A 23,961-nucleotide genomic window follows, 5' to 3' on the forward strand; every position below is an offset into this window, starting at 1 on the left:
TCTAGAAGATTCTATCTCTATCTTTCAAGACACTTGCTATATAAAAATCTTTGAGAAGATAGTCTAAAACAAAGGTCAGAAATGCAGAAACATGAGAATTGAATAATTGTCTCTCAATATTTACATAATAGGTGGATAAATGTAGATGAGTACATCAATTCTTATAAAGAATATTCTAGTTTCCAATTGACTTCCATTCTCATTTCAGAGGCACTTCATTGGCATTTTGGGAAATGGTATCTTTTATTTTACCTCTCATGTTCTAGCCACCCAATTCTCTGTCAAATCCCTTAAAGAAAGAAATACATAAACACTTAAAATATAATAGTGGAGTTCCTACTTAAATAAACACTGAGTTTAAAAAAAAATTAAGTGAAGTGTTGCAGAACTTCTACCATGAACTGAAATGAAATGTCACGAACTAAATTACTGTTCCAGCTGAAACAACTAAAAAGCCAGATAAAATGATGACACAATGGTTTTCAAGACATTGAACAGCAGGTAATAAAACACAGCGAACACTAAAAGAGGAGAAAAAAATAAAATGAATCTGCAATTGTCCCACCTTACTGCTTAGAGAAGTTCTCAGGATGTGGAAGAAGAAGGAAAAATTAGCTGGAACCAGCATCATCCCTGAGTTGAAGAGACATAGCTGAGAGTCTGAGGAGACCAAAATGGGTAGAGTTTGCATAGGAGTGTACTGGAAAGAACAGGGCTTAATGAGGAGCTCTTGAGATCAGCAGATAACCCACCATAAGTCTTTGACTGAGTGCTGAACAACATTTGTGTATCAGGAAATTACCTGAAGCCCACTGAGGTCAGGGTGGTGGGGATACCCAATGAGATTAGACAAAAGGTCATACATTGCCAAAAAACAGTCCCTGGTTCCACAAACCAGAGAAGAAAACCTCACAGTTCAGGGCTATTAGCATATATACAAGTTTTACCTTCATAATGGGTGAAAATTAGTCCTAGACTAAAAGCTTTCTGGTCCTGCTTAACAAAATCTAAAAGCAAGACCCCAAAGAATCATACTGTTAGATTGGTAAGCTTAGTGATACCATAACAAAAGTATTCAAAATGAAAAACAGAAGAGACTGAAGAGAAAGATGAAGAGAGCATCAGTGAGATCCAGGCCAACTTCAAGTGGTCTGTTACATAGGTAATTGGAGTTCCTGAAGTAGGAAAAGGAGATAATAATAATAATAGAAATAATGGTCAGGAATTTAATGAAAACTATAAACTCACAGCTCTAAGACATTCAGCAAAATCCAATATTAGAAACATGAAGAAAACTGAAGTACCTCACAATGAGATTGCATTAATAAAGAGATTCCAGTGATAAAGAGAAAAATCTTAAAAACACACAGGGAGGTCATTATGTGGCCTATTACCAAGGTTATAATATGCAAAAAAAAAAAAAAAAGAAAAGAAAAAAAAGAAAGATAATTTACCAGATAATTATAGCACACTCCCAGTGAAAAGAATGCGATTTAGAAGGGACTAGAGCACATATTCCAAGTACTGAAATGGAATTCTATATCCAGCAAAAATATCTTTTTTAAAAAATATGAAATAATTAGGGTACCTGGGTAGCTCAGTCAGTTAAGTGTCTGACTTGTGATTTTGGCTGAGGTCATGATCTCATGGGTAGTGGAACTGAGCCCCCATCTGGGCTCCTCACTCAGTGCAGAGTCTGCTTGGGATTCTCTGCCTCTCTCTCCTTGCCCCTCCCCCTGCTCTTGAGTAAATAAAATCTTTTTTTTTAAAAATGTGAAATAATTGTTTTTTTAAAGATATAAAAGCTGAAAGAAGACATTACCAGCAGACCACAACTATAAGAAACATCAGATAAAGTAACTCAGGCAGATAGAAAATTTTATCATTAGAAATCTGGATATAAAGAGCACCAGAAAGTATAACTATGTAAATATAAATCAGATGTTTCCCTTATTGTTTAAATCTTTTGGAATGATAATTGACTTTAAAGAAAAAACATCGTGAAGCTTATAATGTATATAAAAATAGAATAAATAATAATAGCACAGAGGTTAAGAGGAAAAAATGAAAGTATATCATAATAAGGTTCTAATATATTTGAAATTATATATCACATGAGCATATATTATGATAAGTTAAAGATGTTTACTATTAAACACAAAGCAACCACTAAAAAATACAACAGCATTACAGCAATTATCCAAAAACAGAGACGAAATGGAATCATCAAAAATACTTAATTCAAAAGAAGCGCATGATATGGTCTGAATTAGCCCTTCATACTTCATATGTTGAAATCCTAACATCCAAGTAATGGCATTGGGAGTTGGGCCTTTGAGATGCGATTAGATCATGGTGACAGAGCCTTCATGAATGGGATTGGTGCCCTTAGAAAAGAGACTTTTGAGATACCCCATCTACTTCTATTGGGTAAGGACACAAACAGAAGTCTGCAACCGAGAAGAGTGCTTTCACCCAATCATGCAAGCATGTACCCTATTTTGGACTTCTAGTCTCCAGAATCACTGGAAGTAAATTTCTATTATTTTTAAGCCACTCAGTCTGTGGCTTTTTTTTTTTAAGATTTTATTTATTTATTTATTTGACAGACAGAGATCACAAGTAGGCAGAGAGGCAGGCAGAGCGAGAGAAGGGGAAGCAAGTCCCCCACCGAGCAGGGAGCCCGATGCGGGGCTCAATCCCAGGACCCGAGCTGAAGGCAGAGGCTTTAGCCCACCGAGCCACCTAGGCACCCCAGTCTGTGGCATTTTATTATAGCAGACTAAAGGTACAAAAGAAGAAAAAGAGAACAAAGAACAGATGAGACAAAGAGCAAACACAAAGCAAAGTGAAGATTTAAATTCACCTTTATCAATAGTCATATTAAACATGAATAGCCTAAACACTGTAATTAAGAGGATTTTTGAAAAAGAACTTGCTTCCTACCATAAACACTTTAAATATAAGAAACTAACAGGTTAAAAGGAAAAGAATGGTTTGGTAGGCTAAAAAATAGTCCCCTGAAAAATATCCACATCCTAATCCCTGGAACCTATGAACACATTACCTTATATGGCAAAAGGGATCCCACTCATGTCATTAAGGATCTTGAGATGACAAAATTTCCATGTGGACCTACTGTAATCATGAGAGTCCTTATAAGAGAGAGATAGGAAGGTCAGAACAAGAGAAAGCCATGTGACAGTGGAAACAGAGATGAGTAAGAGGATGTAATGACACTATGCTGTTGGCTATAAAGATGGAGGAAGAAGCCATGAGCCAAGGCTTCTAGAAACTAGAAACGGCAAGGAAATGGATTCTTTCCTACAGCTTCCAGAAGGAACAAACCCTGATGACACCTTGACTTCAACCTAAGGAGACCAATTTCAGGCTTCAAACCCAGAACTATAAAATAACAAATTGGTGTTGTTTAAAGTCACTAAGTTTATAGTCATTTGTTACAGCAGCAATAGGAAACTAATATAGATGGGGAAAGATGTGCCATGTTAACTAACACTAATCAGAATAAAACTAGAGTGACTCTTTTAATATGAGACCGATTTTAGAGTAAAGAATATTGCCAGGGATAGAGAAGCTCATTATGGAATGATAAAGGAATCTGTCAATTCTTCTGGAGGACATAACAATCCCAAAAAAGTTTTATCTAATAATAGAACTTCAAAAATGCATGAAACACAATTTGATGGAACTTTAGAACAAATTTTTCAAATCTATAGCTATAAATACAGATTTTAATATCTATCTTTCAATAATATCCATCTCTTAATAATTCTACTAGAAAAAGTAGACAGAAAATCAGTTAAGATACGGACATCTTGAACAACAGCCAGCTTGACCTAACATTTCTAGAACATTCCACACAACAGTATACATATTCTTTTCATTTGCACACGGAACATAGACCACATTCTGAGCAATAAAATCTGTGTCAATTTAAGAGGATTCATGTCATATAAAGTATTTCTCTGACCACAGTGAAATTAAATTCTAAACCAATAACAGCAAGATACTTGGGAAATGCCCAAATATTTGGAAACTAAGTAATATAGGTTTTTGACAGTTTTATTTAGGTATAATTGACACAAAACTGTGTATATTTAAGGTATGTAAGTAATAAACTTTTAAATAACTTAATGGATCAAAAAATAAATGAAGGATAAATTAAAAAGTATTTTAAAATGAAAAAAAAAAGAAAGAAAGAAAAACAATATCAAAATATGCAGGATGTAGCTATAGCAGTCCATAGAGATAAATATATAGTTGTAACTACTATATTAGAAAGAAAAAAGTTCTCAAATCAATGACTTCAACTTCAACTCTAAAAAATTTTAAAAAGACAAGCAAATTATACCAAAGAATTAAAGTAAAGTAGAAAGAAGGAAGGAATAAATATCAGAGCAAAAATTAATGACCCAAAACTGGAAAAATAACAGAAATCAATAAACCAAAAGCTGCTTGTTTGAGAATATCAATAAAATTGAAGAACCTTTAAACAGAATCATTAGAGGAAAAAGATAGGGAAAATAAAAATTAATAATATTAGAGATGACAGAGGTGACTACCTCAAATTCTACAGATAGTAAAAGAATCATAAGGAACTATTATGAGCAGCTTTATGCCAATCAATTTAACAATTTTTAAATAGACCAATTCTTTGAAAGTTACAAACTAACAAGGTTCACTCCGCGTGGTTCTTTTTCATGGCACCTCAGAGGTGGTCATCTGCTTCAGGGTGAAGCTGAACATCTCTTTCCCAGCTACTGGCTGCCAGAAACTCATTGAAGGGGACAATAAATGCAAATTTATGAGAAGGATATGACCACAGAAGTGGGTGCTGATGCTCTGGGCGAAGAATGGAAGGATTGTGTGGTCCCAGTCAGTGGTGGGAATGACAGACAAGGCTTCCGCATAAAGCAAGGTGTCTTAACCCATGGCTATGTCTGCCCGCTACCATGTAAGGGACATTCCTATTACGACCAAGGAAGACTGAAGAAAAAAAGCACAAATCTGTTCCAGGTTGCACTGTGGATGTTGATCTTAGTGTTCTCAACTTGGTTATTGTTAATTTTAAAAAAAGAGAGAGAGAGAGAGAAGGATATTTCTGGACACACTGATATTACTGTGCCCTGCCGCCTATGACTCAAAAGAGCTAGCAGAATCCGCAAACTTTCGAACCTCTCTAAAGAAGATAATGCCCACCAGTAGGTGGTGAGAAAGCCCCTGCACAAAGACAGTAAGAAACCAAGACCCAGAGCAATCAAGATTCAAAATCGTGTTACTCCCGGAGTCACACGACACAAATGTCAGCATATTGCCCAAATGAAATAGCATATTAAGAAAAATAAGGAGCAGCCTGCAAAATATGCTATACTTTTGGCCAAGAGACTGGAGAAAGCCAAAGAAAAACACCAGGAACAGATTGCCCAGAGAAGGAGGCTGTTCATTCTGGGAGCTTCTACCTCGAGGTGTGAATCCAATCAAAAATGAGATTTTCTAATAGTAATAAAAGATTAACATAAGATTAATTAATCTAAGATTAGACGTAAAAAGTCAGTCAGCATAAATAAATCTCAAAATAGAGTGAAAGTAGCCAGACAAAAAAGAGTTTACATGTGTGATTCCATTTATATAAATTTCTAGAAGGTGAAGACAACTCTCATAGGAAAGAAAGCAGATCTGTAGTTGCCTAGTGTGTGGGAGCGGTGTGACCAGGGCCCGGGAAGAGGGGAGAGGGCTGGCTTAGGAAGGGGCAAGAGGAAAAGTCTTGGACGTGATGATTATGCCCACTAGCTTGATTATGGTGATGAGTTCAGGGGTATATACATATGTCTAGACTTATCAAATTGTATACTTTAAGTATGTAAGTTTATTTTATGTCAATCAGTAAGCCACATTTATTAACGAAACGGAGTTTTTGGTTTTGGGGGTTTTTTTCCCCCCAATTTGAGAGATCGTTTCTATAAATCTCCAGTCAGTCCGCCTGCTTTTAAAGTTTGAATTTGAAGGACCGTCCAGCTATGTTCAAAGGGACCCACTTGAGACACGGAGGCATGTGCCTAGTCTACGCACATTTACTGCAACACGCAGAATTCCGCTCTGAAGACAGAGCAGGGAGAGAAGCTGGTGGGGCGGAGGGTATGGGCAGCAAGACTTGCTGGAACTACCACCAGAGCTACCAACACAAAAAACCTGCTTCATTGGCCCACCGTCTCCGCAGGCAATACACAGGGTACAAAGTTAGAAAAATCCATTTTCCTTACTTCTGGCCTGACGTAAGTATTCTCTGGCCTGAAGCAGGACAGCCTGTTCCAGCTAGCTTGCTAGTTACGCCATCCTGGCAGGCCGCATGCGCAGCAAGTTCTCTTCCAAGTTACTGCCTCCTGGTTAAGCCCTCAAGGGCATTGCTTCGGACCTCGCTATAGGCAAGCCAAAGATTTGCATTTTTTTGCGCTGGGGAACTCCACTGAGGGGGATCAGTTCTGGTGCCTGGAGTACACAGTGCAGTTTTGTTTGATCTATTAAGGGAATTGAGATGTTGTAACTCATTTGCAACTGATTTGATTTTACTCCAAAAGTATTTCCCTCCAGCCTAGACTTGGCTTTGTGTCCTGGAAATCAGGAGAACCGTATGTGGGTAAAAAGTAAAGAGGTCTAATGAGCAAAGAACTCAAGGTCTCTCTGCATAAGAATATTTTAATTACTTTCGAAGCCCTGCCTCCCTCCACCCACGGGTTCCCCGGGGGCGCGGGCGGCGGGGTTGGTGGGGGGGTGTTTCCTTCCACTGGGGTGGAGAACGGAGCTGCTGGGAATGCTGCTGGGGCTCCCAGAAATGCCACTACAGTTACCCTTGGCAATCTTTTATTGTGCAATGCCCTTTCTCAGGAAGATGAATACAAGCGGTACATACCGAGTGTCAGTCACACACTCAGCTACCACCGGTCTCATTAGGCAGACACTGAAAGGACCTTGAGGAAAAATAATGCCACGGAATCGGAACCCGGAATTCAGGGAAGAAGGGGGCAAGGGAAAGAAACTTCCTGCGACGGGGAAGCCACTTCCAGGCAAACAACATGACGCCCAGTACGGTCCATGTCCCTCCCTCTGAGAGCAAAGGCCATTTTAAATTCCATCCCTTTGTCACCCGTTCATCAGTACAGCCCCGCACGTGGGAGCCACAGGCACAGAGACACAATAGGGAGAGGTCTCCTGTCCTGGACAGGACAGCGCTTGTTTCTCCTAGAAAATCTGTGGAAGGAATGATGCACCAGGGTTGTTTGTTGTTGTTGTTGTTGTTTAAGATTTTTATTTATTTGACAGACAGAGATCACAAGTAGGCAGAGAGGCAGGCAGAGAGAGAGGAAGGGAAGCAGGCTTCCCTGCTGAGCAGAGAGACGGGTGCAGACTTGATCCCAGAACCCTGCGATCATGACCCTAGCTGAAGGCAGAGGCTTTAACCCACTAAGCCACCCAAGTGCCCCTGTTGTTTTTTTGTTTTGTTTTGTTTTTGTTTTGTTTTTAATCTAGACCATTTAGGAGAGAAAAACATCATTTCCTTCTACCCTTCTGAGTTCTCAGCTGAGACACCTGTGATGAAAGAGAGATAACAGGAGAAAAACAGAAGATCAGCATCTCTGCCTTATGTAGTCACAGGAGATCCGCAAGGAAAATGAGTAAACCCCAGAGGTGGCTTTAGAATTCAGGATTAATGCCATCTTAATAGGGAAAGAGGGAGGGATGCAGCCCTCTTAGGAGACAGTAAATGACTGGAGGGAAAGATGAATGGGTCCTTAGAAGACCAGATGGGAAGGTAGGACAGTTAGTGACAAACTCTGGGCGTGGCATTAACTTATAGTCTCCTCTCCAGTTGTAAGAGTCAATCTTCCTCCCTTGATCACATTCACAGGGAGGGAGGGGCTTGAGGACAACTGAGTTCCTTTTGTACAACGTGTCTCGTGGCAGATAGGGGGAAATCGGGGAAAGACTTTTCCTGCCTTTACTGTTTTTCAAGTGCCTACAGCTCAAAATAATCAGTAGAACAAAACATACTGGGATGGCATGTCTTGAACTCCTGTCACATTTCTGCTGCCCTTGGGCCTAGAATTAGCTTTGAAATCTATGTGACTCACTTTACCTCCCTGGAACTCTATCTCTCCATCTGTAAAATGAGATTACACTCTAGTTTTCTAGCTTTAAGGCTGTATAAAAAGGAAACCACAGGTCCAAAATGGTGTCCCTTGGGTTAAGACCCCAAGTCAGTAAGCCAAGACTTCGTATTAACCTAACTCCAGTTAGCTTTAACCAGTCAGCATGGAATTTCCTGGTGAATATCAGAAAAGTCACTAATAGACCCCTCTGACTCCTCTTATGAGGACAACCTTGCCAAAGCAATGCATTCCTTGTTAATACACTCCTTTCTTCCTTCCTTTTACCCTTCCTCTGCCTCTGAAGACCTCTCTTTTGCTTTGTTCAGTGGCACTCCCTCTACTTGCTAGATGAGATGTTGCCTGATGCATCAATCATTTAATAAAGCCAAGTAGATCTCAGATTTACTTGGTTGAATTTTGGTTTTTGACAGATTTGGTGTCAGCGATAGGATCCAAAGTGAACTTTTGCCAGCACTCAGGGACAGTAAGAAACAAACATGGTGCCTTGCTAACTTTTGAGTTCCCTTTTGCACCATCTCTGCCGGCTGTCGCTGACTCCCTGTTGGTTTGGCTTCCCAGTCCAAGGTTGATGGGTCAGTGTGGACTGACAGATGGCTCTCACAGAGCACCTGTCCTTAGCCCTTGGTTTAGTCCACAGTTCCACACTGGAATCCCTCCCCCAGTCCCCAGCTGCCCTCCGCATTTCCTGGCATTTGCTGCTTTACTCTTTCCCCATTTCCAAACCACAGTCTCTGTGTATGGAGTCTGATGACTTTGTCTATGCTGGGAATTGCTGGGGGTGCACACAGCCTTCTCTTGGCCAGTCTTGTTTTGTGTAAATAAAGGCTTAGCTAATGGGATCCTTAAATTCTAAAAGAAACCTTCCAGGATACCTGCTTATCTCATTTCTAAAAACTGATGCAGAGAGCTGTGACTATCTATAAAAATGGCAAAATCTTACTAAAAACAAGCTAAAATTACAGGGACCATTATGGGAAACATTTTAATTAGATAAAATCATTTGAGAAGTACACTTGAAAGAAAGGGTTCCCAAATTACACTGAATGGGATACCTCTTTTAACTGGCAAGTAAGCGCCTCCAAAAGGTTTCAAGATTCCAAAATAGTTCCATTGAAAGGTTTCATCACAAAAGACTAATAAAATTAAAGATGTGGGGGGAACATGAGACTATAGGACTGGCGTAATACCTACTGCTCCCCTCTTTCCTCCTCTGAGTACTCATTCTAATCTAAATTATTTTTCCACTCTGAAAAGAGTACAGAACTGTAAACAAAATTTCTCCAAGTCAATGGCCCTACAGACACCCCCATATCTACCTTCACAGGAAGGGCTCCCAGATGGGCAACCCCAACTTTTCACACACTTTATAGTTCAGATGATATATGTCGTCTTTGTAACTCCTTTGTAAAGGAGTTAATGATTTCTTTGGAGTCTTCCAGGACAATAGATAACATCTAAGGAATGACCAGGCAGAGGCATCATGTACCCCTCCCCAAGACCACTGACTCCAGACACCTTGACATCAAGACCCCTGGCTCCAGGGCATAAGTGACTTATAAAGGACATCTGAGCACTTGTTCTTGTTTTGACCAAATTCCTGGATGCTTGAGAGGACACATAGACCAGACTACTGTCTTCAATAAAACCTTCAGACCCCAAGTAAAAATAAGACTCTCTCGTTCCTTTTGTGAGTCGACCAGAAGCTCCATCTGCTACGCTTTATCACTTACGCTAGTCAGTAAACTCTGCTCTCACTTCCTTTCTGCATGAGTTTGATTTCTGTCCCTCTCGAAACCAAGGACCCTTTTGACTGGTCCTGCAGAACCCCTTCTCGGTCCTTAGACTCAGCCAGCCTGCATCACTTTCTCTCCAAGAGAGAGCTATTGCTTTCTTGCATGTCTCATTTTGCATATCTGGGCTCTGGCTTTCTGCCTGCCTGGCAAAGCCCTGGTGGTTGGTTCTCTCTTTGGGCTGTCTTTCGGAGTGACTTTGGATTTGGGGAACGTAATATCCTCTGCACCCTTGGGGGACCTGTCTTACACCCTAGAGGATGGGGGGAGGTTATTCAATACTGCCAAAAATATTTAAAATTAAAATTATGTTCCCAGAGGGAAAGAACCAAGTTGAGGATGATGCAGTAGGATAGGTAGATCAATCTCTGATGTCATTTAAGTTAACAACCCAATTCTCAGAGGAAATGAGAGCAACTGTCCTTATCTTACAAATCTTTTGTAAAAGAAAAGTCAGTTCTAGAGGCAATTTGAAATTCTTCTATTTTCTTACCAATCCCCAAACTTCCCCTGTTCATCAGAAAAGGTTAGTAAATTACTGGCCTTAGGAAACCGCCTTACAGAAACCCACATTCTTTCATTGTTCCTTGAAGTTAAACATCTTATCATGTCTTTGAAATGTAAACACAGCCCACAAATCACCTGTGACCAAAAGAAAAAAGGGGAAGAGGCCTTTTTAAAATACAAACTGCTAAAAGGTTACTTGTTCCCAAACTCTAGCACAGTTCCCTTAAGATTAATTTCAAGGACAGGGGCGCCTAGGTGACTCAGTCCTTAAGCGTCTGCCTTTGGCTCAGGTCCTGATCCCAGGGAGCCTAACATAAGGCTCCCTGCTGGGGGGTGGGGGGTAGCCTGCTTCTCCCTCTCCCACTCCCCTTGCTTGTGCTCCCTCTCTTGCTGTCTCTCTCTCTGTCAAATAAATAAATAAAATCCTAAAAAAAAAAAAAAAGATTAATTTCAAGGACAAATACAAGTCTTAAAAATCTTCTCCCAAATATTATTAACATAAGATCTTTGCATCAGTGTGTTTGTGTATATGTTATAATTATGAGTTATTGTTCAACCTCCAAATGGTATTGCTAAAATTAATTTGTAAAAGAGCTCTATTTAGTGGGTTTGAAGACAAGTACTTAGAAGGACTGGGCAATTTAAAGTACTTGAAATGGAGTGCCTGGGTGGCCCAGTTGGTTAAGTGGCTGCCTACAGTTCAGATCATGATCTCAGGGTCCTGGGATAGAGCCTGAGTTGGGCTCCATGCTCAGTGGGGAGTCTGCTTCTCCCTCTGCCCTTACCCCACACTTGCAGGAGGGTGATGCATGTGCAAAATACTCAAAAAGATGGAAACTAAACCAAATTTTTTCAAGTTCATGTGATCTGGGAAAATGGTCAATACAAAAGCAAGTTTAAGGCTAATGGTTTTATTAAAACAGATATGTCTTTGGAGTTCTCAGCATTAAATATATAACTTTTTTTCTACCTGATTTCCTAGCCAGTTAAGTTTATATAATCTCTTAAAAGATTTACCACTTAAAAAACTAATAGCTTGCAATAATGGCTGAAGTTATCCAATGTTCAGAGCAGCTTTGTAGGTAATCTAAACATAATTACTGAAAACAAGTGAATTAAATAAAAGTAAGCAAGATAAGTTTATCTGCCCTTTCCCACATCTTTTTGGGTAACCTAAAACCTTAAAGTTTTGCTGAAGGAGGTTTAAACAATATGTTAAATTCTTTAAATATCAAGATGATTTCCAAATAAGATAAAACACTAAAACATTAACTAGTAAACAGAGGTTTATCTACTTTGGGCTTCTTATTACAAAGAAACTAAAAGATATTTGGATGTGTTAGTGCTACACTGGAAAATTGAAAAAAGCAGATGCTTCAAAAAGTTATGAAATATATTCATAAATTTGCAAATCTAAAGAATCCTGGTGTAAAGTTCACAATGGCGTACTGGTAGGCGTTCACTGGAAATTAAGGGTTATGAGTTACAACTTCTAATTAATATAATTAAGACTATTGGAAATAATAAAGGAAACAATTCTATACACCAGGAAAGTGAGATGCATGTTTTGATAAGAAAAAGCATGAAAAGAGAAAACATTTTTGTTGAGAAAAAAGAAAGTAACTTTGTCCTAAAGTAAAACTCGTGTAAAAGGAGAAAATTGAAGGGGCGCTTGGCTGCCTCAGTCGGTGGAGCATGGGATGCGTGATCTCAGGGTTGTAAGTTTGAGCCCCAAGTTGGGTGTAGAAATTACTTAAAAATAAAATCTTTCTAAAATATAAATAAATAAATAAATAAATAAAATTAAAAGGGAAAAGTGAGGACAAAAATCTAAATTTAAAAAGAAAGTTATAGATGTGTGGAAAAGAAATCCTTGGAAAGAACTTTTAATGTGTGATCCACCTGACTCCGACACAAGGCAGTGACAACGGGTTCTAGAAAGACTGTGACTCAACACAGATGAAGTCCATTCTGCTTCTGCAAAACATGGCCGCATGTTGCCAGACTACTGTTGTCCTCATGTCCTTATAACATGGCAACAGCCTGCTCCTACATCGGGAAAATTAAGGTGTTAAACCGGCTGTAAGTTAAATGAATTCAGGGTTATGAGAAAACCAAGAGAGTCGCTTTGCTTTGTTCTTCCCAGTTCCCTGACAAACCCCATTTTTTGGTTTTTGCATTCCTTCACCCAGCCTAGTGTGTTTCAGACGACTCAGATTATAAATAGATGTTAGTGGGGAAACTTCCCTAAAACTGCAAATACCATCTGCCAGCAATGTCTGATTTGTCAGGTCCATCATCCTGGAAAAACTGTTCTGGTCTCCAGAGGCCTCAGACCTCCTCCTAGAGCTGACCTTATTCATACAGCTGCCACTGCAGACCTGTTAGCGGTATGTGCTTGTTACTGTGTGTATATTTTCTGGATGGCCTGAAGCCTTTCCTGATGCTCTCATTGTGGGGAAAAAGGGGGGAAAAACTGTTTAAAAAAAATGAGTTTTCCAGGGACACAGGGGTGGCTCAGTCGGATGAGCATCTGACTCTTGATTTTGGCTCAGGTCATGATTTAGGGGTCCCAGGATCGAGCTCTGAGTCAGGTGCCACGCTGGGAGGGAATCTGCTTGAGGATTCTTTCTCCCTCTGTCCTCTCTCCCTACTCACACTCTCTTTCTCTTTCCCTCTCAAATAATCAATCAATCAATCAATCAATCAATCTTTTGGAAAAAATGTGTCTCCCACTTGCAATAGACCTTCTGTAATACCAGTGACCAAGGCTCCCACTTCATTGAGCAAATCACATGAGGCTTATCTAAACCTTGTGAACTTCATGATCCCTTGCTGTCTCGTGCTGGTGCAGCCATCTACAACCAGTCTCTAATGCCTTCTGCTCAAGCTTGTGATCAGCAGGCGAAATAAGTCTTCCTGGGTCCCAGTTCAAAGGATTCTGTCGATCAACAGTTTAGAACCTGGGGATTAGGTATTCCAGAACATCATCAGAGAAATCCAGCTCTCGAGCCCCACTGAAAAGGAGCTTAGCAAGTGCTGCTGACCACTGACACTGCAATAGAGCTAGAAGGTAGCAAGCCCTGGCTTCACATTGCAAAGCTAAAGAAGCCTCCATGTGGCATGTGGTTCTGTACAGAGACCTCCAAATCAAACTGACGAGGAAGAGAAGTAATTGACTTTCAGGCAGACTATTTCTGCCCAAGACGGCAGATCAAGACTTCATAGTCTAAGTGAACATGAAACACTTTCTCCATTTTCTCCTTTCCTTTACTCTGACATGGGCCTGGAAAGATAATACCTCATCTTCCTCTCCCCAGCCATTGCTAAGGATGGGGGTAAGCTCTGGAATTTAGGACATTTTATTTCAGGCTAGGGGGAAAAAATAGAACTGTGCCCCTAACTTTTCACAAGCAAAATAATACATCTCTTTGGTTGACTCCTCTGAATTCACATCGTTGAGTATAAAAGAATGTTCCAGGGGCACCTGCGTGGTTCAGGTGGTTAAGTGTCTGCCTCTGGCTCAGGTCATGATCCTGGGGTCCTGAGATCAAGTTCCGCACCGGCCTCAGTAGGATCCTGCTTTTCCTTTTCCTTCTCTACTTTCCCCTGCCCCTCTTCCCTGCTCATTCTCTCTCTCAAATAAATAAAATCTTAAGAAAAAAAAGAATGTTCCAGGAAGCTTTCATGATTCAGGATTTACTCCTTTTGGCAGGTCCCTAGCTTCCCTGGCTAGGGATAAATGTAAATAAGGCTCTGATCAAGAGCCTCTCCTTAATTCTTAAAGTTAGTACAGAATCTGCTGCTAAAGCAATAGTTGCCCAACAAAGACAGCTCTCTGGCCCAAGTTGTTCTTGCTAATGAACAGCTCTTCATTATCTTTGAGCTGAGCAAGGAGGTGTCTGTGCTGTGGCCAACACCCCGTGCTGTACCTAGACTAACACTTGTTAAGAAATTAAAACTCAAATCCATAAAAGCAAAAACAAGTCAGTTGGCTTAAAAAGGTGATTCTTTCCTCGGGACCTTCCTTTGACTTAAGGATCTTGTTTGGTTTGGGTATTGGGAACCATGGTTTCAAAGTATACTCCAAACACTCGGAGTTATCTTGCTTATAGTAATCATAATAATCTCCCTGGCAAAAGCTCTAAATGCATGTTCCCAGCTGCTAACCACCAAGCAAATGATCACCCTACAGCTGGAACGTCAGAAAAGGAACACAGAGGGTGACCAGTTTAACGAACGTGAACCTAAAGTTGGAACCTATGAATATTACAGGGGTGAAGCAAAAACCTCATGCCTTGGGAATGCCATGCAGAGGATCAATGAAGGCTTCCAGAACCACAGAGTGGTAGCTGAGAGTGGTGCTAATGTCTTACATTTTGATCAGATCTCTGAGTTAAGCTAAGAATCGGATCAAAAGAAAGGAATTGTTCCCAAAAAAAGAGGGAAGTTTAAAAAAAAAAAAAAAAGCACACACACCCAAAATGATGTCACTTAGCTGAAGGCCCGCAAGTCAGTAAACCAAGACTTAATACCTAACTCATCTCCAGTTTCAATCCCCTAGGAATGTAACCTTTAACCAATCATCATGGAATTTCCTGGTCAATACCAGAAAATTCTGATAGACCCCTTCAGTTCCCGGCAGGAGGGCAACCTTGCCTAAACATTGCATTCTTTGCTGAGAAATTTCTCTCTTCTTTTTGTTATGCCCCCTCTCTGCCTTTAAAAACCTTTTTTTCATTTAGCTCTCCTCTGTGGGCTAGATGGGATGTTGCCCTGATATGTGAATCACTTAATAAAACCAATTCCATCGTCAGATTTATTTGATTGAATTTTTTTCTTTTTTAACAGATTCATGAGCAGAATTAAGAAAATCCACTTTGGGTTGCCTCTGGAACCCTGAACTCATAGGAAATCAGTCATAATGGCCCAGAAAGTAAAATTTGTCCACAAAAGAGAGCTGTTCTACTTTGATTTGTTTTGCTGCATTTTACTTTTTGGGTAGCATTTGTGGCGCTTACTGATAAATAAAACAATTGATCGGAGCTACAAGGAGCCAAAATTGCAAGGGCAGAAATGATTTCATAAGAAAAACGTTTCCCTGGCTCTCTGCGCCTGCAAACCTCCTTTCTGCATACAAAGATCAGGCCACCTTTGAGATTTTAGACTCTTAGTAGAAAGGCACAAAATTCCTATTTTGAATATTTCATGTAGAACTCCGAACCTAAATTAATCTACACAGATTATCTTAAAAGTTCATAGTTACTGCTTCAGTTTATCTGGTCTTCATTCCTTTTAATAACATTTCACCAAATTTCCTTCTTTTTTCTTTTTAAAGTCTTTTTTTTTTAATTTTTTTTTATTTTTTAAAGATTTTTATTTATTTATTTGACAGAGAGAAATCACAAGTAGTCGGAGAGGCAGGCAGAGAGAGAGAGAGAGGGAAGCAGGCTCCCCGCTGAGCAGAGAGCCCGATGCGGGACTCGATCCCAGGACCCTGAGATCATGACCCGAGCCGAAGGCAGCAGCTCAACCCACTGAGCCACCCAGGCGCCCCTTTTTCACCAAATTTCCTACGCAGAACGCCCTTTGTCCAACATCATGGAGTTCTATGCATCAGAGTTTTTTATTCCACACCACAGAACCCACTCTAGCTAGTCTGAGCTGGAGATAAAGTTCTTTTCTTTCAGGATATCAGGGTGGGAGGGGTTTTTCACCTGTGACCTTGTAATCAGCGACCCAATCCAAATTACAACTACCTGCTGTTGCTACCTGGGTAAACTAAGTCAGTGGAGCATCAGCTGACCTTTCCCTTCTTCTCTGTGTCTTCCCAGTTTTACTGAGATATAATTGACATATAACATCATCTAAGTTTAAGGTGTGTAGCATAATAATTCGATGCATGTATATAAAGTAAAATGATTATCATGACAAATTTAGTTAAAATCCATCACCTCACATGTTCCAATGTTTTTTTCTCTTGTGAGGACGTTTAAGATGTATCCTAGCCATGTTCAAATAAACAATATAGCATTATTAACTCTAGTCAGCATGATACACCTTACCTCCCCACAATTAATTACTCTTAAAACTGGAAGTTCGTCCTTTTCGACCACCTGCACTCGTTCTCCTACCCCCAGCTCCCCATCTCTGACAACCATCGATCTGTTCTCTATGTCTCTGAGTTTTTGGTTTTTTTTTTTTTTTTTTTTTTTTGCAGATTCCACATGTAAGTGAATATGTATTTGTCTTTGTCTGGCTGGCTTATTTCACTCAGCATAACACCATCAGGGGGCATCCATGTTGTCACAAATGACAGAATTTCCTGGGTTCTTTTTTTTTTTTTTTTTATGGCTGAATAATATTTCACTGTATACATTTACCACATTTTCTTTATCCAGTCATCTATCAATAGACTCTTAGGTTGTTTCCATGTCTTAGCTACTGTAAATAATAGCTGCAATGAACAGGGGGATGCAGGTATCTTTTCAGAATAGTGATCTTGTTTCCTTCAAATATATACCCAGAAGTAGGATTGCTGGATCACGGGTTAGTTCTTTTTTTTTTTTTTTTTTTTAAAGGAACCTCCATACCATTTTCCATAGTAGCTATACCAATTTACATTCCCATCAACATATATGCTTGGTGATGAGGGCTATCCCTGTAGATAGATTACACTGTGATGTGAAGCAAGGAGAGAGTTTGGAAGTAGTGACAGGCAGTGGGGAGGAAGCAAGCATGTGTAGCAGATGGCTCTGATGTGAGAGTCATACCCTTGGCCCACCTCTGATTTCACCTGTGCCCCACCTCACACCTGCTGCATAGTTTTCCTGCATTTCAGTCCTTCTGCATTCTGCCGGGCCTTTGCAGGATAGGCTAGTGCAGACTGTGGGAGCAGGAATTTCATGTCCCCAAGGGCAATTCAGCACAAGGTACAGTAGAGTAGGTAAATGCTCCAGCCTCCCCATCTTCAGGTAGACAGTCTGGAGGAGCAATGGTATTGATGAGGTTACTGCTATAGGCAACTGAGGTGTAATATTTTGGGACCTCCTGAGAAAGCCTGTTGAATGCACCTCAGAATTATACCACTGAAGGACAAGAACATTAGGGCATTGAGGGTAACGACTGTTTCACACAGTAGCAGGTGAACTCTGGTGGGTTAAAGAGATATAAGAAATGCTATTAGCAGCATCTGCCTTAGTCACCCTTAGTAGTTCCCAGATCTGCTCACGCCCTACCCTCATTTCACTCTCTAAATGATGCTTAAGGGTAAAAGCCGGAGTCCCCACTGCTGCAGCTAAGACAGTTAATGGGAAACCTGAAGTCCCTTTGGCCTCTGCTAGACCCAAAGCAACTGATTTTACTTTCTCCTTCCCTTTGCATCCATTCTAGTTGGATCTCACACTCAGTCAGAACTTTTGCATTCCTAGGTTGCTTTTCCTTGAGACCATGCAGATCTTTGAGATGTCTGACCTTGATCTCCTTAATCCTTTGTTGCCGAAACTGCCCTTCCTTCAGGCACAGAATTATCAGAGGCTCCTTGATGGATCTACTGAGTTCAGACCCTGTACAGCCTTACAACAAAAAAATCAGTCTCATGATTGTCAGTATTGATTACCACCACCAGTATACGAACTTTTTTTTTTTAGCCTTGCATAGTCTATTGACACAAGAGTATCAGTCATAACATTACATCCAGTGGAATCCCAGTTGTGTCCCCTAGTAGAAGTGTTATCTCCTTGGAGACCAGGACCTTAATTCTGTAGACCCTAAAGTTGTATGAATAGGAAATTAAAACTCCCTAATTGGGACAGTGGTGGTGAGAGTGAGGGTAGTCGGTTCAACTTCCATCCCTCAGTTCCATCTTGTATTTTAGCTACCAAAGACAAAGTAATCTACCCAATAATCTACCAAGGACAAAGCACCATGTAATACACTTAGATCCTTAAAAGTGTTATTCTCCAAGCTGGAGCCTTGTCTGTGTCTTTAAGAGGACATTCCAACTTTTTATCATGCTGGCAGCTTCTAGGAGATATAATATATAAGGACAAATGGATTCCATGGTCATAGCCCACTGTCACACCTCCTTATGGTAAAGTAAAGTAGCTATCTGGGTTGCTTGATCCAAGGCAACATTAGGCAGGATCTTACATCAGTAATTCAGAAATTCTACTTTCAGTTAGGTGTTAGCCAAGACATCGTGGGCAGAGATGGCAAACCTGCACCTGGAATACTTATACTTATCAATATCAAGTGGAAAGAATTACTTTCCCTTATGGTAGAAGAGATCCGATGGAATCAACTTGCCACCAACGAGATGGTTAGTATCCTTGAATGGTAGTATCTATCAGATCAAGGGCTCAGCACTATTACGTGGGCTAACACGTTGGACATTGAGCAATGGCAATTACTAGATCGGCCTAAGTGAGAGAGAACACAACAATAGTTGGACCCATACAGGACATCTATGCTTGACATTATTGCCACACTCTTCATGGGCCCATGTGTATGCAGTATGGTGGCTGAGGACACGCTGGCTGATCTTGAAGGGCTGAGTTATCATGTCCACTCGTTCAGTGTATTCCCTGTGGTGGATACTCTTCGATGACCATTTATCTGCTGATTCCCATCCTCTATCAGTTAAAAGTTTCCCCCAGAAGAAAAATTCCACCCACACTTCTAAAATGTGCTTGTACACAATAAAGCAAACTCCCATATTATCGAAGAAGGCCTTTGGCAGTAAAGAGGAGAAATGCAGGTGCTTGAGAAGGGAAGCTGTCAGCTTGCCAAAAACTGTCTGCAGCTGCTGGTATACTCAGGTGAGAGAAGGTGATACGGGGGGGGGGGGGGGGGGGGGGTATCAAAAGCATCTGCTATAAAGAGAATATGTGTCAAGTCTCATGCTATCTTACAGAAGCTAGAGGTTTGAACAAAAGCTTCCCAAGCATAAGCAAGATTAAAAGAAATTAAATAGAAGCTGTATAGAGATACAACAAAAAGAGGATAAAGGAATATACATGCAAAAGACAAGTGAATTACCAAAAGTGGAAACTCAAGAAATAAGCAGATTTTCTTAGAGTATGTCCTATAGAAGAATTTTTTTTAATATTTTATTTATTTATTTGACACACACAGAGAGCTCACAAGTAGGCAGAGAGGCAGGCAGAGAGAGAGGGGGAAGCAGGCTCCCTGATGAGCAGAGAGCCTGATGCGGGATCCTGACTGAGATCCTGACCTGAGCTGAAGGCAGAGGCTTAACCCACTGAGCCACCCAGGTGCTCTCTATAGAAGAATTTAATAAGAATACCACTTAAAAAAAAAAAAAAGAATACCACTTCAGTAAAGAAAGAGTACAAAGATCATATAACAACATGGCATGGAAAAGGAGATGCAGAATGCTAAGAGCATATTGAAAATATCCCAAAACCCTCCCCATTTATATCAGATAAGTAACCAGCATCCAGCAAAAGATGAAATAGATATGCCTGAATTTTAAATTAAGGGTATGAAGGAACATGTTAAGAGAAAAAGAGTGAATATATAAGAAAAACAAAAGAAATGAAATGAATGAAGATAATATGCTAGACAGAGAGGACAAAGACAATTCGTCCTAAATATATATGTGTCCTTGAAGAAAAAAGAGACAATAGTAGGGGGGCAATGTATTCACAGATGTAAGATCATATAAATTCTCCTTGAAGGAAAAAAGAACAGAATCTGTAAACTTGGAAGAGTACATGACATACCAGGTAAAATTGATACAACATGATGTCATGACATAGTTTAGTTCAACTACTAAACTTCAGGAATAAAGGTATCTGTGTGCGTACAATATTTCATAATAAAATATGTAAATCAAAAAATAAATAAAGGGAGACTTCTGGGCAGGAAAAAAAGTCATAAATAAGGGCAAAATTTCAGGATGACCCGAGGCTTATACCTAGAAATTTTAATTACAGAAGTCATTGGAATAATGTGTATCAAGTTCTGAAGAGTAAGTCCATAGATATACTCAAACAAGCACAAAAAACACAGATAGAAATTTCCAACTATGTGAAATATTAGGCTTCTTTAAAATACTGAATTCTAGCTTTTTCGCAACAGGTTTGCCGCCAGAACACAGGTGTCGTGAAAACCACTGCTCAACCTAAACCAGAATGGGGAAGGAAAAGACTCATATCAACATTGTCATCAGACACGTAGATTCGGGCAAGTCTACCACTACTGTTCATCTGATCTACAAATGTGGTGGGATCGACAAAAGAACTATTGAAAAATTCGAGAAGGAGGCTGCCGAGATGGGAAAAGGCTCCTTCAAGTATGCCTGAGTCTTGGATAAACTGAAAGCTGAACGTGAACGTGGTATCACCATTGATATCTCCCTGTGGAAATTCGAGACCAGCAAGTATTACGTGACCATCATTGATGCTCCAGGACACAGAGACTTTATCAAAAACATGATTACAGGCACATCCCAGGCTGACTGTACTGTCCTGGTTGTTGCTGCTGGTGTTGGTGAATTTGAAGCAGGTATCTCTAAGAACGGGCAGACCTGTGAGCATGCCCTTCTGGCTTACACACTGAGTGTAAAACAACTAATTGTCGGTGTTAACAAAATGGATTCCACTGAGCCACCCTACAGCCAGAAGAGATACAAGGAAATCGTTATGGAAGTCAGCATCTACATTAAGAAAATTGGCTACAACCCCGACACAGTAGCATTTGTGCCAATTTCTGGTTGGAATGGTGACAACATGCTGGAGCCAAGTGCTAACATGCCTTGGTTCAAGGGATGGAAAGTCACCCATAAAGATGGGAATGCCAGTGGAACCACACTGCTTGAAGCTCTGGATTGCATTCTGCCACCAACTCGTCCAACTGACAAGCCCTTGCGTCTGCCTCTCCAGGATGTCTACAAAATTGGTGGTATTGGTACTGTCCCTGTGGGCCGAGTGAAGACTGGTGTTCTTAAGCCTGGCATGGTGGTCACCTTTGCTCCAGTCAATGTTACAACTGAAGTCAAGTCTGTTGAAATGCACCATGAAGCTTTGAGTGAGGCTCTCCCTGGGGACAATGTGGGCTTCAATGTCAAGAACATATCTGTCAAAGATGTTCATCGTGGCAATGTGGCTGGTGACAGCAAAAATGACCCACCAATGGAAGCAGCTGGCTTTACAGCTCAGGTGATTATCCTGAACCATCCAGGCCAAATTAGTGCTGGATATGCATCTGTGCTGGCTGGATTGTCACACAGCTCACATTGCTTGCAAGTTTGCTGAGCTGAAGGAGAAGATAGATCGTCATTCTGGAAAAAAGCTGGAAGATGGTCCCAAGTTCTTGAAATCTGGTGACGCTGCCATTGTTGATACGGTTCCTGGCAAGCCTATGTGTGTTAAGAGCTTCTCTGACTCTCCTCCTCTGGGCCATTTTGCTGTTCGTGACATGAGACAGACGGTTGCTGTGGGTGTCATCAAAACAGTGGACAAGAAGGCAGCTGGAGCTGGCAAGGTCACCAAGTCTGGCCAGAAAGCTCAGAAGGCTAAATGAATATTATCCCCAATACCTGCCACCCCAGTCTTAATCAGTGGTGGAAGAACGGTCTCAGAAATGTTTGTGTCAATTGGCCATTTCAGTTTAATAGTAAAAGACTGGTTAATGATAACAATGCATCATAAAACCTTCAGAAGGAAAGGAGAATGTTTTGTGGACCATTTGGGTTTTTTTGTGTGTGTGGCAGTTTTAAGTTATTAATTTTTGAAATCAGTACTTTTTAATGGAAACAAATTGACCAAAAATCTGTCACAGAATTTTGAGACCCATTAAAACAAAAGTTTAATGAGAAAAAAAAAATACTGAACTCTAGGAAACAAACTGAGCTTTGCTGGAGGGGAGGTACGTTAGGGGAAAATGGTGACTAGGTGACAGGCACTAAGAGGGGCACTTGACGTAATGAGCACTGGGTGTTAAACGCAACTGATGAATCTCTAAATTCTACCCCTGGAACTAATACTACAATATATGTTAACTAAATTGAATTTACATAAAGAATTTTTTTAAAAACCATATCTTCCAAAAAACCTACTTAATGATGAAATCTAGCCCTGGAAGCCAGAGATCAAAATAGTCCAGAGTTCAAGAATCTGAAATGGTAAAAATCAATGTAAAAAGGATTAGTGATGTGCTCCCAATCTATTTAAAGTAGCTCTAAGCAACCGGATAAATGTTTTTTTATTTCAGATAAAAACATAAATATTGATTCAACAATTAAACAGAAGTCATTAATGATATAACATAGCCAAAAATAATACAAACCAAATTGACCTAATATTTATAGAACACTATACCCAACAATTTCAGAATATTCACTCTTTTCAGATCATGTGGAATGTTTATAAAGAAATACCATATACTATGCTATACAATAAATCTCAATAGAATGAAAAGTACTAAGATCATACAGAGTAATATTTGTGACCATAATGAAAATAATTAGAAGCCAATAAAGAAAAAATATATGAAAATACCCAAATGTTTGGAATAAATCACAATAGAAACTAGAAAATATTTTTAACTGAGTGGAAATGAAAAAATAATACAAGAATTTATTGGATGAAGATGAAACAGTCTTACAAGATAACTTAAACAATATTAATTTTTTAAATAATTACTCTTTTAAGAAGCCTCTAAAGTCAATGAACAAAGCTTTAATTTTAAGCCAAGAAAAAGAAGAACAAATTCAATCCAAAGTAGAAGGAAAGAAATATTAAAGTTAAGAGCAGAAATTAGTGGTACTGCCAATAGAAAAATAACAGGGAGAAATCAATAAAAATAGTCTGTTTCTTTGGTTTTTGTTTGTATGCTTGTTTGTTTGAGAGAGAGAAGAATATGGGAGGGCAGAGAAAGAATCCTAGGCAGGTTCCACACTCATGGCAGAGCCCAACACAGGATTCGATCTTAATACCTTGAGACTGTGACCTGAGCTGAAATCAAGAGTCAAACATTTTACTGACTCAGCAACCAAGGTGGCCCCAAAGACTGATTCTTTGAAAGAGTAAAATGGATACTCTCTCAGTAGAGACGTTACAGCAATTAAAAAGCTAATAAAAAAATATTACAAATAATTTGGATCCCATAAAATTGACAAAACATATAAAATGAAAAATTCATTGAAATACACAAATTACTTAAACTTAGGACAAAGTAGAAGAATATCAATCAGTGAAGCCACTTTGGCAAATAGTATGGAGGTTCTTCAAAAAATTAAAAATAGAACTACCATATGGTCTACCAATTCTACATCTGGGTATTTACCTAAAGGAAATAAAAACACCAACTGGGGGTACCTGGGTGGATCAGTGGCAGAAGGCAGAAGCCTCTTCCTTTGGCTGAGGTCACGATCTTGGGGTCCTGGGATCGAGCCCTGTTCTCTGCTCAGCGTGAGCTTCTTCCTTTCTTTCTCTGCCTGTCTCTCCACCTAC

General features: G+C 39.9%; 2 pseudogenes; both read left to right on the top strand.

Annotated features, from left to right (window-relative positions):
- The first annotated feature begins 475 nt into the window (after positions 1–475).
- Positions 476–5,508, top strand: LOC101694332 (annotated as a pseudogene).
- A 15,117-nt stretch (positions 5,509–20,625) lies between these two features.
- LOC101680805 lies at positions 20,626–22,038 on the top strand (annotated as a pseudogene).
- Positions 22,039–23,961: the final 1,923 nt, after the last annotated feature.

Source organism: Mustela putorius, unplaced genomic scaffold, assembly GCF_011764305.1.
Source record: "Mustela putorius furo isolate JIRA1106 unplaced genomic scaffold, ASM1176430v1.1 tig00000407_pilon_pilon_pilon, whole genome shotgun sequence".
Lineage (NCBI taxonomy): Eukaryota > Metazoa > Chordata > Mammalia > Carnivora > Mustelidae > Mustela > Mustela putorius.